The following is a 15441-nucleotide window of genomic DNA, read 5'->3' on the forward strand; positions in this document are numbered from 1 at the left end:
AGATAGCCCCTGAATTTCCTTTTAACCTCAAGATTACAGAGAATCAGTTTTGGAAACAAAGTTAAGGATCTAAAATATTAACTTGTCAAAACATAGCTCCTTAGCTGCATCTTGGTCACCGATTTCATTAGGAATTATTGAACAGACTATGCTACCCTAAGACCTAAGAAAAACTTTAGTATTAATTGAGAATACAGTTTACATAGTTTTTGTGCTTTTTTTTTAACAAAAAAAAAAAAAGAGATTCAATAACACTTACAGGTAGATGCATTCTATTTTGTTAATTGTATAGTCTTATGGGACAGATAAGAATTAAAGAAATATTCTATTCAAATAAATAATATGTGGACACAAACACACACACACATATACATCCATGCAAGTATATTCATGGAAACCATCGTTCACTAGTCTGTTTGAATTCTGTATGTGTGGAGATGATTTATATTAATCAGTTACAACTCAATGCATTAAGGGCTAGAAGAAGAATATTATGCCTTGCAGTGAGGGAATGAATGATGAGTTTTACAGGAAATGCTGAAATTCTTTTCCATTAGAAATAGGTCTGATCTAAATCTGCAGGTGACTACATGTGGCAGATTTGAAAGCATTACTGCTACACTTCTCCTCGGGATAAAAAGAGATAAAATGGTGTATCTTGAAAAAGAGGAAAGGATAAGCCATGACTTCATGATTTAATTCTCCCTTTGAGGAAAAGCATTCTAAGAAGTGAACTGTAGCCCTTCCTCATATGTCCAAGAAGTAAGCCCTGGCTTTATAATTTAGTAGATGGAAGCCTGTTGTTTCACAGTCCAGATCAAAGCTCCATTCGTTGTTCAGCACTAAATGCTTGTTTCTTGATGGGTAAGTCATTTAACCTTTGTGTGTTGTATTCTTTTCATCTGCAAATAGAGATGATAATGCTCACTGGGGAAGTGCTGCAAAGATTAGGCAATCTAAGACAGTGAAGAGCAATATATATGCTAAATAACAATGGTAATGCTGTCTGTCAGAGAATTTGGATAAGAGCTGGGCAGTTCTGTCAATGGCATCTCCTGCAGAGAGAGGCTTGAACAAATGATTACCTGGTTCTTAGAACTGTTTTTTTTTTTTTTTTTTTTTTTAAATGACACAGATTATCCCCTTTCAAATCCTAACCCTTCCCCCATTTAACTGCAGGATTTAATTTAATTTAATATAAAGTCATCTTATAAAAAAAGAATCCTTTCAGCCAGTTCCAATGACAATATATTTGATTGCCAACATTCTAAATTTTTGTCTCAGACTTCCCTAGATTTTGTGGTTGTGGTATAGAGACCAAAATTGTCCATGTGTGAGGGTTATCCATGTATTGAACTTCTAATCTCAAGATCTCCATTTCATTTCTATAGAGATCTTCCTTAGCATTCAGTCTCCTTTTAAGTCATGAGAACCCACTGCACTTGCTCATATCTTAACATGGTTAAAAATGGCACAGCCAGTAGGAATAACTGCTAATCTTCACTTCTGCAACAGAGACTGGCATTTTGTTAAGAGCCAGAGGGTCCTACCACATTTTTCTCTTTCTAGCTAGCTTCTGTGGACTGATATGAACTGAAAGTCATAGTGTCATAACAAAAAAAAAAATTGTGCCCTATCAAAGTATGGATCTCATTAGCAAAGGAGAAAGGGGGAAAAGCACCTCAGTTGAGATTTGTAGATGGCAGCTAGAAAACTCAGTGGTGAGAGAAGAAAAGAGGAACAGGGCCACTTAACTTCAGATGTGAGCGTTCATTCCTTCCTTTAAAGGGCACCATGGTAATTATGATCCACATACTAGAGCACTGCATCCGTTACATGATTTATGACTTCCCTGTGTTTGAACTTTACCATGTAGAATAATAATCACTAGTGTTTTTATTCCCATTTTATTGTAGTGTAAACTGCCTCTCAAAAAGACATAAGTCACAAGCCTCCAAGTCTCAGGTAGGTAAGAGGGGCTATACACCAACTCTTTGCAAATAAATACATTGAAAAGGCCACATCTCATTATAAGTTTAGTTATTTACTCAAAGTTTATTTGTGAATCTCATCTCAAAGAAATATGGAGTTCCTAAAGTACAGTTTTAATTTTAACCTTTGAATGAGGTTTGCAATAAATTGAGGAATTATTCCAGAGGATTTAGGTGGAATGATTTGATTTCAGGACTATGAGAAATCTTCCTTTCACTTTCCTTATTAACCCCACCACAAGCTCATCTTCTTCCTGCATTCCATCAGAAAAAAAAGCTTAAAACAAAGACCTCCGGGCTGGGCTGAGACTGCCTGAGATTTCTCACAGGCTCTAGGACAATCTGTTCCTAAAACTGTGTTGCCCAAGAGGGATATGGGGACTTACAGAAGTTTTACCTTTTAGGGAAGGAAGAGCAAAGAAGTCCACCTAGGTAATGTGGACTTAGATTACAGTTTTACTTCCAATATCCTGTGCACAAATTGTCTGTTTGACTAGAGCCCACGCTGTGTCAATGGAATGCCCTTCCTTGGATGTTCCAATTGCTACATATGCTGGAACATTTGGCAACCCTTGGGGGCCACCACTCTGTTATATGGCCAGTGACAGCACAGGCAGCACAGATGGGCAGAACTTAAAATCAAAGTAAACAAAACATTACCCTCTTACCTGGAATCTATACATTGATTTGCTTGGACAACTTTTTAAGGTGGCCATTGAAGATGAATAACTTGTTATTTCCCCACTGGGATTGCCTTTTCCTAGGCTAAGTGTATGTGGCCATCATAGTCACGACCTGATTCTAATGTATCAGGATGCATCTGATTATGGGATAATTCTTAATTGTGGAAGGCAGGCTGTGACAGCCATCTGCTTAAGTAGCCCCATTCTCCTCTCATTCAGACTTATTAAAATTAGAATATTGATAAGGATTATTTCAGAGTGTATTGAAATTAATAGAGGTATTAAAATTGTTTTGCTTTCTGATTCAAACTAAACACCTGATTATTTTCAATAAACATAAACTCATACTTTTTTACTCTTATGTTAATTAGCATATGTAAACCTCACAAAAATGGTATCATTCATTATCATTTTCTTTTTTTTTGTTTGTTTGTTTATAATGTTAGTAAAGTTCATTATTTCCATTGTAAGGTGATGTTTCTGCATAAAATAAAATCAATGCAGAAAAACTCCCTTTCAAGATTCTTAAATAAATAATGTTACAATGATATGGTATATTTTGGTGTATATACTTTTCAGATTTTTTAATGATCTTATTGTTATGAGAAAATGTGCCCTTTTCTCTTAATAAATTGGGTAATGTTTTCATAATTAAATATATTTTATACACTTTCTAAGAATAATAGTAATTCTACAAAATCACATTGGGTATTGAATACTTCTATTTATAAACACATTATATTCTTTTAAACTATGTTCCTATTGCATAATATTTAAGTTGCTTCCAATTTTAATATGTGTGTTTCTTGTACTTTTCTCATGTTTATTTTATATTATTTAACTGTAAACACATATCTAGATTCTTCACATTAGAGGAAATGTATATTATTTATATTACTGAATGTCATTAAACATGATGATTTCCAAGTCCATCTATTTTACCCTGAAGATAAAACAATTTCATTCTCCTCTTTGAGTGAGTCAAACTCCATTGACATAGTGTCCCATTTCCACCTTGAGCTTGAACCCATTTTATGTAGAGAACCAGTGAAAAGTCAAAATGGGCTACAAGCTTATAGCTAATAAAAAGTGAAGTACAAAACCACAACTAATAGAAAATTAATTTCTTTAGAATAACAACAACAACAACAAATAGGATCTCTTACATCTCTATATAAAATCCAATCAAATGGCACTTTTACCAGTTTTTCAGGTGTCATTTCTTTATCTCCAGTTGGAAATATTGCAGAATATTTCCCCATATTTTTTTTAAATTATTTGCTATGTTCCAATGAAGGTGATTTCTCCGTTATTTGCATACCTAGTCACCACCTTACCAGAAACGTTATTGATTGTTATCCTTGTAGTTAATATTTTGTTAATTCATTGAGAATTTCATATAATGTATTATAAACATATGCACCCCTTACAAATTCTGACATTACCACACTCTCAACCTTCTCATCTCTTTCCACTCAGTCTTGAGATCATTTCATTTTTGTTGGTGGCATTCATTCCCCACGGAGTCTTCTTTGCATTGCTTGGCTAATCTTGGAATCAGGGTCTGCTCTGGTGTATGGCAAGAAAACCCTGGCACACACTATTAACAAAAACTGACTTTCCTCTTTAGCATCTGGGAAGTGATGATAGGTTATCAGCTAGTGGCCATAGTATATGACTGCTTTTCCCACTTCATACTGGGATTTTTTTCTACTGCTGGAGATTCAGCAGGTGTTTTGCATGCTGTTTCAGTTGCAATGAGTTCATATGAGCACCGGCCTTGTTGTATTTGGGAAACATTGCATACTTGAAGTTACCCATCATTTTTGCCTCTTCTTATAAGCTTTCCTCTCTCTTCCACAAAGATTTCTGAGCCTTTAAGGCGTGTGATATGATAATCCTTTTTTAAGAGGGAATATGAGGAGGGATAAGTAACACTAAAGCCCTTTGATACATCCATTTAGAAAATGTACTATAGTAGAAGCTGCCAAAAACATATAAATATACATACATAAAAATTATAGATAAGATAATATAAAAATTATTTGTATTTCCATATGATAGAAAAGTTATTCTGAATGGGGAGAATAGAGAGACAATTTAACTTGGGGGATGGGATAATATGCATGTTGAACAAGCATTTCTTTACTTTTTAACACCAGTGGCTGTTTAATAAAAATGTTAAAATGGGATTTCCTAATGTATATTAAACACTTTCTTGTGAGAATCCATGAGATAGATTATCTTGTGCTTAAAATGTTAAGAATACTAGATAATAAAGTCAGGTAGAACTTCTTAGCTGTGAATGATGACAGACTTTTGTAGTCCCAGTCTCAGCACTCAGGTTTCAGAGGACAGAGGGTTAGAAGTTCAAGGCTAACTTAGTCCACATATGAATATCTCTGAAAATGAAATGTAATTTCTTATAATTTAGCATTTACTTAGTTAATGAACGTCAAATATGTCAATACTTCAAGAGCATGAATGGTTTAGTGCCACCTATTTCAGACTGTTTTAGAATCTGAGTAAAATATAGAGAACAATGTTTGCAAGTAAAATATATCTGCATTTTTGAATCTGTTTTTATGAGTGCTACTACATACCATGATAACAAATCAAGAGCAACAAAATGGCACACAGCAAGTGAAACAGCAATTTCTGGCCCGGATGCTCTCATTAGTTAATCAACTCACTTCTGCATCCATAAGGATATTATGCTAGATTTATCATTTTACTGAGAGAAAGGAGACATCTCCAGTGATACTGAAGCTTCAGGCTGAACTGTTTACAGACAGCTGCATACACTTTAAGAATTACAAAATCTGAGTTTAATATTTTAGCAACAATCAAATGGGACTGATTTGTACAGACCAATTTGAGAGAAAACCCCTTTGTATTCTTTCCCATTCTACTGTAAGTAAACTAATGACCAGAGAGCCATTTTTCGGCTAATAAGTGACCCTGTTGTCTGAGGGTTTGGACAACAGGACTGAAGAACCATATAAAACAGTTTAGAATTTGTTCCTTGATCTCTTTCTTGTTTTTCAACCAAGCTATGCTCATTGGTAACATTTCTTGGAATTAACCCTCTTGTATAGCAGGTGCAGCAAAGTGAATAGGTGTTCTCTAGGATTTCAGGTTATAAAGACCTTCAGGTTATAAAGACCTTTCTCTAGTTTGTCTTTGGAGATATAACTATTTTTGCTCCTGTTTCTTAGAATTCTTCCTGTGCAGCAGAGGAGGTTCAGAAAGCACATGACACTGAGAAGGTAAATGAGTCTCCTTTATGTGTTTACTTTTAAAAATTAATTTTTAAAAACATTTTTACATAAAGTAATGGGTTACATTATGGCATTTAATGCTTATATATTACTTGACTTTGTCTTTAATGTTCCCCTCATCCACAATCACTTACCCACCACTGTCAAATTCATTCAAGTACACTTGGTCCCAACAATTTGACCCATATTCCACTTTCATGTATTTGATCACCCTCTTTTACACCTCCCCATTCCTCATGATTTCTTTGCCCTCTTTCATGTTTCATGACATAAACACACACACACACACACACACACACACAATTCAGTATACAAAAGACAATGTCAGCACTTAAAGTGACTTCTACTTCTATAAATGACTTCATCCATTTTCTGAAAAAGTCATAATTTCATTGCATTTTATGGCCGAATTTATCCCACTGTAACAGCTTTTCTTTGTCCATTCATTTACTGATGGTTTCTAGACATGTCTTATTTCCTGGTCATTGTGAGTTTGAATCAATAAACTTGACTTTATCTGTACCTCTGCAGTATATTTATCTCAATTCATTTTATATATAGGGGTGATATAGTTGTATAATATGTTAGTTCTATTCTTAGTTTAATGATGAACTTCCATATTAATTCATGTAGTCACTACACAACTTATGCATCTATCAGAAATCAGAAATATAGAGTGCTCCTCCTTCCTACAACCACACTAGTGTTTGTTTTCATGGTGTTAGCCAATATGACCTGGTGAAATGGGATCCAAAACTTCCATTGTATTCCCTCATAGATAAGGGTGTTGGTCTTATAAAGTGCTAATTGGACAATTACTTGTCCACTTTATTGCTCCATTTAATGGTATACTGTTTGTGATTTTGTGGTAAACCAGGTTGATATGTTTTTAAAACACCTTGATAATATCTGCCAATTTATACTTTCTTCCTGTATTGTCACTGAGATTACATCATTAATACTATATGGTTTATAAAAGAACATCAGTGGCTATGCCTGGGTAATATGTTGAAAAACCCCACTACTAAAATTATCAAAACAAAGCATATATGTTGAACTCATCCAGAGGAGCATTCTATATCATCTGTTTCTGGCTCTGCAGACTGGAGCTGGACCATGGCATTTACCTGCTACATGACAACTCCTAGGAAGAATTTGATTTCCTGAAGAGAAAAAAATTTAAGTGAACTTTAATTTACATATGCAGAATGAGTTTATTATTAGAGATATTTCAAAGCCACAGCCTCAGTTTCATTAAATCTTCTTTTGCCCATACTTCAGCATTCATGGGCAGTTAAACACTTTCACTGAATATATTGTTTAATTTTAGTAAAAAATATTTGATTTTTATATTTGTGCTTATGTACATATGGGCATGGGTATACATATGTATATGCAGGTGCCCATAGAGGCCAGTTGACAGTGTTGTTTTGTGTCCTCTCAGAGCTGGGAATATAAGAGATTGTTGACCAATGTGGGTGAAGGGAACCAAACTCTGGTCTTTTGGAAGAGCAGCAAACACTCTTAGCAACTCTTCATCAATGTGTGGTTCGCATTCATCATGGATTATTAAGCATTTTAAATTGTTTATTATCCACTCCCCAATTTCTCCCACCCCCTGCCAAATGCACTGTTTTCTCATAATATAGAGGACTCTTTTTTTTTTTTTTTTTTGGCATATAAATGTTAGGTCCCAGGTTTTGAATTTAGGTCAAATACTTTTTGCATGATACTTCATTTCATTCCAATATTTTCATTTTACATTGTGTCTATTTCATTATTTCAAAATATATCAAGAAGTCTTACTGCAGAAAGTAAAAGGTAACAAATGGCATCCATGTGCACAATTTTGTATTTTCTACAAAATTGCCTCAATATTTTCCATCAATTTTTCAAGAATCTAAGGCATTAATTAATTGTCAAATAAGTAATTTTTATGTAACAGCAGTCTGGTTCCATGCATTCTTTTGTGCATTTAGTATGTGTGCCTGTATTTACCAAACAGTCTAGTTACCAAGTGAAATCTATTTTTCTCACCTACAAGGGTGACCCCAGCTAACAATCTGAGCAACAGTGGACAGGCTAACTTAATGCATTTCCCTGATAATGAGATTGATAACTAACTTATACGTCAGTGTCTGCTTCTGTTTCCATCAGGTACTAGATGAGGGCTCTATGATGGTGGATTAGTTATCTAGTAGCTGATGGAAACAGAACCAGATACCCATAGCTAAACACTGAGACAAACTCCTGGAAGCCAGTTGCAGAGAGGGAGGGAGGAGTAATGAACATAGGGGTCAAGACCAGGCTACAGAAACCCACAGAGACAGCTGAGCTGAAAAAGGGGGAGCTCATGGACCCCCCCAAGACTGATAGCTAGAAAACAAGTATTGGACTGACTCAGACCCCCTGAACATGCATCTCAGGTAGAAGGCCTGGGCAGTCTAAGGGATCTCTGACAGTGAAAGCAGGATGTATCCGTGGTGCATGAAGGGACTTTGGGAGCACATTCCCCATGGAGGGACACCTTAACCTAGAGGCAGGAGAGAGCACCTAGTCCCTACTCCAAATACTTGACAGATTTTGATGATTCCTCCCCCTCCCGGAAGGCATCACCCTCCCTGTGGAGGGGTGGGGTGTGAAGGAGAAAGAGGGAACTGGGATAGATATGTAAAATTAGAAAAATATTTTTCGGTAAGGTACTGGCATCAGAATCAAACATAATCCCTATACAAATCATGGTGTCATTTGTGGACATTGTTGAAGAAGCAGCATGAGAATGCTCACACAGAGACATTGTTAGAAAGTAAATGTGGTATGAACATGAAAGCCTTTCTCAGTACTGTTTTAAATAGGTTGTTTTGACTTGTTTTCTTGATGTGATCTTTTTTGTTTGTCTTCTCATTGAAAGATGAGCTTAACTTACTTTGTTTTTCATTTTAATAAAAGTATTTATTTTATACTATCTTTTGTGGAGAGGCTCCAACAAACAAATGAAAACTTGAAAATGGTAAAATTGCAGTAAATAAACAGCTTGTTATGTGGCAGTGAACCGCGATCAATGCCAGCCCCGGGTTATTAAAAGATCTTAGGAATATGACATGGCACATTGTATATTTAATGTGATAGAGGTGTTCTAGTATAGCCTCTTACTTTGATAAATGGTAGCTTTCTTTATTTCTAGTAACTAAAGCTATATATTGGCCAACTTCTAATCAAACTCCTCCTGACCCGAACCACGTTATCTGTCATTACTTATTTGTGATTCCCTTCCATTATATTTTTTTATGTTATGCCTAGATGGATAGATGACTTGAGGATTCTTCAGAATCGGAAGGGTAGATTTTGAACTTCACAAAGTATATGTGATCCAATCTCATTGTATCCTCTTGGCTCATTGCCTTGGACAGAGTAGAGTTATAGAAATGAATACTTGTCAAATGTATAAATAATAAAATAGTTATACAAAAATGGCATTATTTAGAAATATGTGGAAACTAAGCTAAGAAAGGAAGAGCCCCTTCCTGTTGGCTTCTTTCTTCCCCAGTCTGCTTTTATGCAAAGCACAAATCCCTCCATTGATTTTTTGAATCTTCACTTGTCAAACAGCAGCTATGCATCAGATGCAGAAGGATGTGTTATGCCAGCTTTGAGCTGCTTAGGATTCATGTGTGCAGAATTATGAAACAGACCTAAGTATGTTGGTTGATCTTAGGCAAAACACAATTTCCTAGCTGCTAGGCAAATAAAAAAGTTTGGGAAACAATGAGAGACTTGTAAAGGACTCAGCTGTATAGTAATTTTTGATTGCTTTTATTATCATTCTACTAATTGGAGTTTATAATTTTTTTTTCTGGCTGTGCTTCAAAGTGCCAGATCTGAGAAGATGGGTATATTTGGGAGCTTGACTTTTGTGATATGTAAAAAATGAATGCAAGTGAGTCAACTATTGGTAATTGCTTGCTGTGTACAAGATTAAGTCTCTGTGAAGGAAGAGATACCAATCAAGTATTTGTGCTTTGACAGAGAAAAATCAGTATATTACCAGGTAACAGTAAAAATGACATAACATAAATCACAGAGCAAACAGTACAAAGGAGGAGTAAGGACATGGAAACCATCAGACGGATAGCTATAATGGAAAAAGTATCAGTTTCCTGACCTGTCCTTATAATGCCAAGAAGTTAGATCTCCTCATTCATAATACCACTTTTTATGCATCCCCAAAGAATTTGCATTGTGTGAGATATCACAGAAGTATTATTACAAGTTTTATAATTCTTTTAAAACTTTAGTCTATGAAAATGGTACTGATGGAGTGGAAAATATTACATTCATGCCTTTGAAACAAAGTGCTCTTGTTGAACCAATCCTGCACCAAGTTTTTCTATTTTGAGCCACCAACCAGCTCTCAAATCTTGACTTAGAGACTTCTTATTACTTGTGAATGCTCAGCCTAGCTTAGGCTCATTTCTGGCTAGCTCTTTTAAATTAATCCCTTTATCTTCATCTACTTTGTGCCTTGGGTCTTTCTACCCTTCTTTCCTTCTGTATGTCCTATTTCATCCAACTGGCTGGCCAGTCCCAGCTTTTGGATTCAGATACGTCCCTTTCTTTCTGCATTATTCTTTCTTCATTCTTCTCTCTTCCTAGAATTCTCATCCTACTTATTCTCTTTCCACTGGCCCTGCCTATCCCTCTCCTGCCTTGCTATTGACCATTCAGCTTTGTATTAGACCAACCAGATGCCTTAGGTAGACCAGTTGTAACAAATGCAACACATCTCTACATAAGTAAACAAATGGAGCATAAACAAATGTAACATATTGCAAAATTAACAAAGACAGCAGAAACAAATGTAATATACCTTCACACAGTTAATGTTCAGGAGCATAAACAAAGTAACAACACACCTTTGCCTAGTTATAGTAATATTCCTCTATTAGGGTACCTTTTTTTTTCTTTGCTCTGGTCTATTCATCAGGGAGCCATTAATGATTTGAAGAGAAAAGGGATTATAGAGAAATGTCCAGAGACCTACAAGAATGCAAGAAGGAGAAAATCCCCAACTAACAATCTGAGCATCAGTGGAAAAACTACCTTAAATGCCCTTCCTTCATGATGAGATTGGTAACGAACATATATGCCATCATTGAGCCCTCATCTAGTAGCTGATGGAAACAGAAGCAGACATCCACAGCTAAACACTGAGCCAAATTCCTGAATCCAGTTACGGAGAGGGAGGACTGATAAGAAAAGGGGTCAAGAGTAGGCTACAACTGACCTGAACAAGGAGGAAGCTCATGGACCTAACAGACTGATAGCTGGGACACCATCATTGGACCCACTTAGACCCCATGATCGTGGGTCTCAGTAAGAAGGCCTGGGTAGTCTAAGGGATCTCTGACAGTGGAACCAGGATGTATCTTTGGTGCACAAAAGGACTTTGGGAGCACACATCAGACCCCACCATGGAGGGATACTCCCTTAGTCTAGAGGAAGGAGGGACCCTATTTCAAATACTTGACAGATTTTGATGATCCCTTCTAGAAGGCAACACCCTCCCTGTGGAGTATGTATGTGGGGGGCATTAATGACATGGGGTGGTCGGGGGCATGGGATATATATATATTATTCCTCAACACAACTCTATCACTTTTCTTCTTTTAACAATAGTTGGTTAAATGAAGTGAACATTCAGAACCATAGACTTACATTTACCTGTTTGTTACTGTTTATTTTATATCCCATGTCTTTCCCTGCTTCATTTAATTGGATATTGAGACGTTCTAGTTGTACATATTTGTGTTTGCAATTATATGATTTATGATGTTATGCAAAACATTAAACAACATTAGTAATATGTTTACATCATATAAACCACAAATCTCCTGTGAGAGATGCCTCACTTTTATTCCCATTCTCTAGATGATGCTCAGAGGTAAAATGTCAATTCCCAGTGTCAGATCAACCAGGTTTTTAGTGACAACCTTAGACTTTGGTTATTTCAATGTGGATTAGGTCTCTAAAAGTAGCTTATATAGTATTCTTTGGCTATTACTATCATTATTATTAAGAAAAGGATATGAAATTTTAATTTTGAGAATAGGATTCTTGTCTTATTTTTCACAAATTTGAGATTACATGGCACCCATAAACATACATTGAAAATGCTTATTTATTAATTATTTCTGTTATATCTATATTCATATTTATACGTATGAGAGAGAGGATCAGACACTCATGAAGATATCAACATTCACTTACTCTCAGGTTGTCAGGCTTAGTGGCAAGAGCTTTTATCTACTGCGTCATTTTGCTTACCTGTGTATCACTTTTTCATCCTCCTTCATGAAGTATGTTTCTGCACACCAAAATGATTTTTTATTAATGATAATAACATATGGAATAATATGTATTTTGCTGCTAATTTACCAGATGTCTCATGTGCACTGGCATTTTACTTATAATGGCCCCATCACTGTCAATTCTAAGAACCAAAACCTGAGTTATAAAAAAGCAGAGAAATGTACTATCACAAGCATTCATTCTGCAATATTGGGATCGAAGGCTGTTGGAATCCCAAACTGGTACCTCTTTGAACTAACATTCATTTCTATATCATGGATATTGTTTTTATGAATTAATGTATTAAAATATTATTCTAAACACGCCAGTCATTAGTTGGAGGTACTTAGTCTTACTACCATTTGATACATCACATTTTGTTTATCGTGGAATAATAAGGCTTGGGTAAAACAGATAGGCTGAATAGATGTTTATTCAGGGAGAAATAATTTACAATAGAGACAGAAGAATGCCAGCTGGTTCCCGTTTCAAGGATGCCTCTGGATGCTCTCTGTCTCTGTCCAGCAAGCAAGAGGGTGATCTGGGGTCCCTACCTTAGACCTAGTTCCCCCAGGTCATGTCCACATCTGTCCCCACCCTCAATGGTCATGGTCAGTGCAACAGGTGCAGACAGAGTGCATTTTTTATATCCATGGGAGGACTGTTATTTTCTGAACAGAAACAGAGGAGGAGTGGTTGCAGAGGGGTGAGGGGGGATGGGAGGGCAGGTGTGCGAGTAATTGGAATGACAGGAGGGAGGGGAAACTGCTGGCAACACACTTCTTTGAACTAACACAAGTTGCTATATCATGGAGAGTTTTCTATGAGAAAAGGAAAACCTTTTTTTTTTTTTAAAAAAAAAAAACCTAATGAAGTAGTTATTCATCACAGGTCCCCATCTCCTTCCTCAAGGATAGAGGACACTCTCAGTGATATTTTTAGATGTCAGGGTCAAGAGGTTAAATTTAGTCATACTGTTTACTGTTTGTGTGTGTGTGTGTGTGTGTGTTCATGTGTGTGTGTGTGTGTGTTTTCACTCATGCTACAGTAGAGCTGTTTCATGGCAGGGAAACTTCTTGCCCTCATAAAGCTTTATTCTCTTTACTTGGTTATTCATATAGAGTGATAAATACCTGCTCTAGAAATGAACCAGTTTAGGTTCAAAGCCCATGTCTAGTGCCACCTGATCTGTAAAATTCCATTTCTTAGCTTGAGATGGTCTTCTTATTGAATTCCTGTCCACATGTGTTGAGGTAATATCCTTGAAACTCCTAGCACAGGATCTGCCACGTAATAATATTTCAGGAACATCGATTGTCATTTTTAATAGATGTTATTACTGTATACATTTGCTTCACATGAGCAACAAATGAAAACTATGTTAACCTAGTTGCCCTACATGTAAAGATAAATTAGGTTCAGCAATATGCTTAAGTAAGATATTACTAATTATTCATAATGAACAAAATGGGTGCATTTTCTCATAATAGAGAACTTAGTGATATTGAAAATGAATTGTTTTTAAAAGGTGATTTACTGGCCTCATATTTCCCAATGTTCAGATTTCTTATAAGTTAAACCAACTTAAGAAACCAGTGTGTCCTAGTTAGCACAAGGTGGCATAAATGTATGTCTTTTAATGTCTTTGAAGAGTTTTTAGTTCACAAACATATCCCCCATGGAGGGATAACTGCCTTAATCTAGAGACAGGAGAGAAGCCCTAGTCCCTACTTCACATGACCCGTCAGATCTACATGACCCCAACTGGATGGCATTCCCCTACATATGGAATTGGGGTGGGTGGTTAGAGTGCATGTGAGAGGGCAGAGAGGGTAAAAGAGAGGGAGGGTGGGAAGGAGGGAGGGAGGGAGGGATAGGGAACTGGGATCCACATGTAAAATAATAAATTAAATTAAAAAAAATGCTTTGACTCCAAAATTTAAGTTGAAGGACAAGTTCCTGGGGAAAAGGATTTCTATTTTTGTTTCCACAGAAAATGAAAAGATGTGGATTCCTTCCAGACTAATGTGGTTTGATCACGCCAGACCACCTGAAACAGAGTACCAGGTGATCCTACATTCAAAACAGCTGGACAAAGCAGCCTTACAGACTTCAACCAGGATTTCTGAATCTTCTTCGAATCCCCCATGACAGCGCCCCTTACCAGTGGGAAGTAGTTTGGAAAGAACAACGCCCAAATTCCCAAATATTGTGTATAAATGTTTGTTTTCTTTTAATTGGACTTTGTTATATAAAATAAAATAAATAATAATAATAATAATAATAATAATAATAATAATAATAATAGTTGGCAAATCCTTTGTGTTTTTGACAAATTGTGACCAAAGTTTGTAGGAGCTCCTTAGAATCCTTCATTTGTAGTTGAAGATTTTGTGATCTCAGTCAATTCCAAATCACTATATTCAGTTTATACAGAGAAAAAGTTACAAAGTCTGGAAAGTTTGTCAATCTGGATTCCCAGTCAACAAATTGCTGTGTTTTATGTGCCTAAGAGCACTATGCTATAATTATACAGAGCATACCAAATGTGAGTGAAAGATCTCCAAGATACATATTTCTAGAAACATGTTCTGATTCTAGATAATTCATTTTCAGCCATAGGTCCCCCAACCAAGTCTCAGCTTGAGGATCACAGTGGAAGGGTGCAATGTAACAAAGAACTCTGAGCTGTGCAACCGCTGGTCTCTACCATTTCCCCGATCATCAGCCACTAGACCATCTTTCTGAAACAGTTCAGCAAATATTTACATCCCACATAGAAAATCGCAATATGCTGACCCTCAGGAGGGAACTAAAATCCACAGCTACACAACTTCCCTCTATCTCAAGGGGAAAAAGTTTAAAAATAACCAACTTTTCTCAGGCGCGGTAAGGATATCTTTTCCCTAGGAAGCACTTTGTTTTCATATTTTTTTTCTAGCTCTCTGTGAAAATTGAGAACATGAATGCTCCATTGCCTGAGATACTGAGTAAACTTGCTCTGAAATGTACCTTTTAATGTCTTTTACGATTTTGTTTTTCTTCCCTTATTTGCACTCTCAGCTGTGGATGAATTTCCATGCAATGCATCATTTCTTTAAGAGTTTGCACGCCATAAGAAGTAAAAATGGAAAATGG

The sequence above is a fragment of the Phodopus roborovskii genome, unplaced genomic scaffold, assembly GCF_943737965.1.
Source record: "Phodopus roborovskii unplaced genomic scaffold, PHOROB, whole genome shotgun sequence".
Classification (NCBI taxonomy): Eukaryota; Metazoa; Chordata; class Mammalia; order Rodentia; family Cricetidae; genus Phodopus; species Phodopus roborovskii.